Raw genomic sequence first — 2,990 nt, 5'->3', positions numbered from 1 at the left:
AACTTCTCTTTGTAATTGTGGTGTCATAAACCAATATCAAAAGAAGAAAATCAAGTCGAGGTTGGTTTAACAAACGAAGTGTATTAACATCACAGGTACAAAGGTAGGAATACGTATATAACTGACTAGCGCTCAGCTAGGCGGTGGAGTACTGTCGCTCCTTCTCACCTGTGTAGACATTACTGGCACTATATATATATTTTTATCTTTTATTACGATATATATATATATATATATATATATATATATATATATATATATATATATATCGTAATAAAAGATAAAAATAAAGGTAATTGCAACTTCTCTTTGTAATTGTGGTGTCATAAACCAATATCAAAAGTCGATTTTTTTTTAAATTTCACATAAATCTACTGTATGTGTCTGGGAGTATCGTCACGCAGATTTTGCAGCGGAATGCATCTGATAAGTATCGAAAATCAAAAACCGAAACCATCCGATAAAAGGAGGAAGTCTGATTTTGACCAAAATTAACACTTTTATACAACCTAACATCACAAGTGCATTTGCGAAGCTTTATCACCGCACAAACAGAAAGGCCCGGCCTATAAAATCAGCTTCTTATTCTTTGGTATGACAGAGGCGCGTTCGAAATGAATGTGTTTTTTAGAGTAACATTGGACCATGATACTTGAGTTTTGTACGTTAAATTTTAATTCAATTGATTATGTAAAAAAAAATAATTTCATAAAATCAATAGTTGGTTCTTGTATAAGACAGAGGCGCGTTCGAAATAAATGTTTCTGCTTAGAGCACAATAAACTATGATACTTCGTTTTTTTTTTTTTTGTTTTGTTTTTTAACTTTAAGTTAAGCCATTGTTTACAGATAATTTTATAAAATCAACAGTAGATTCTCTACAGAGCAATGTATTGTGGACTAAGTCATTGCTGGAAGGCAGGTGAAACTTCCTCCCGATACAGTGCTGCGGATGTCCCTAACTAAAGCAGGAAATCTATCAATTTGATTAAAAAATAGTCGATTTCACAGATTTCGATGGCAAAAAAGGTATGGTTAGAGAGAACATTTGATGATCCTTATATAATCCTGAACAAGATCGGGTCTACCTGTTATCACACACACACACACACACACACAGATATATATAAATATAAATATATATATATATATATATATATATATATATATATATATATATATATATATATATATATATATATATAATAGCAAAAGTACCCGTCGTTGGCTGGGTTCAAAAACAGCCTACAGAAAATGGACTCTGATTTATGAAAGTATGATAGGTTATGAAAAGGAAGGGTTGTAAAAAGATAGCTTCGAATTTGGGGGTATCAAACCCAAAGCAAAATATGATCAAAGTGAAAATAAAATAGATAACCCCCATAATTTATTATACCATACCTGTTCACACTGAAACACTTATCACAATATTCTGTGGATCTATATTAAAAAACCTTGTTAAACTTTGTGACATATTTCCATTCAATGGAGGTCAGGTGCCAACTAACACCCCATAATTTTATTATACCATATTTCTTCAAACTGAAACATAATTATCAAAGTATACTTACGCAGATAGACATGAAAAGTCTTTATTAAAATTTGTGCCTATTTCCATTCTATGGAGGACAGGCGCGAACGCAGACCCCACAATTTTATTATACTATCCCTATTTAAGTTAAAGCATATATATCAAGTATTATTATGTACATCTATATCAAAAACACTTGTAAACGTTTTTTTTTTCCATACTTTGTGGACCAGACGCGTACGCAGACCCCACAATTTTAATGAATCATCATTATGCCAGATCAAACATACCCATTTCTGTGTATCGATACATATGTGATCATTTTTCTATAATAGCCAACCATATAGGAGCCTATTTGTGACCAGACACACACAAAGACGTACAGCTTTATATTATAGGTATATATATATATTACTCCTCGCGCGAAAGAGCAGGACACAAAATGTTTTAAATAATAATAATAATAATAATAATAATAATAGAATATATATATATATATATATATATATATATATATATATATTAGTCCTCGTGCGAAAGTGCAGGACACAAAATGTTTTAAATAATAATAATAATAATAATAATAATAATAATAATAATAATAATAATAATAATAAAGACTTTCGCTGGCGAGGACTACTATTGACCGTAACCAGTTATGCAGTCCTTTTGAAATTTTCATCTCTATTTTTCTCGTTATCTACTGAATATTTGTTAATGAAACCTATATGAAATATGTTCCTTATTAAATTTTAAAGATTTTCTATTCTGAAAGATGTTTAAAAAAATTAATCTAAAAAAGTTATTTTAAAGTTTTTAAAAGATTCAAATTTTCTCATTATTAAGACCTGTATTGCAAAGAGGGGTTGCAGAAAATGAGTTGTGGTGTGAGGAGAAATACAAACTGAAACAGAGAGAATATTCAGACCTGTAATCATACAAAGAAGGGGTTGCAAAAATGAGTTGTGGTGTGAGGCGAAATATAAACTGAAATAGAGAGAAGGAGAGTTTTAAAATATAATCTTAAAAAGATAAGATACAAGTTAGAAAAGCATTTCATCCAAGGCATGAAAATTGTTAAACACAATGTTTTTACTATAGGCGTTAAAACTAAAGGTACAAAATTCAATTTGAAATTTATTTATCTTCAAAGTGCACTTTTATAAATTTTACAAAGTAAGGTATAAAAATTTAATTTAAATTGAATCAAAAACTTACCTTGGATTTATTTTATGTAATGTACATTTTGTTGCAATTTAAAAACATTATCTTTCATCTAGCAATTAATGTTATGATATAAATATAAAATTTTCAATGATTTTTTTTATCATTTCGTGTGCGTGTCCCGATGGTACAGTGGTAACGTTACCAGCTTTGAATGCTTCGGTTTCGATACAAGCTGATGGTGCCCAAATACGTTTTTTTTTTTTTTTTTTTTTTTTGTTGCTTTTGAAATCAC

This window comes from Euprymna scolopes, chromosome 1 (assembly GCF_053919585.1).
Source record: "Euprymna scolopes isolate OS-2025 chromosome 1, ASM5391958v1, whole genome shotgun sequence".
Lineage (NCBI taxonomy): Eukaryota > Metazoa > Mollusca > Cephalopoda > Sepiida > Sepiolidae > Euprymna > Euprymna scolopes.
The sequence above is the reverse complement of the archived record's forward strand: the minus strand, read 5'-3'. Positions refer to the sequence as shown.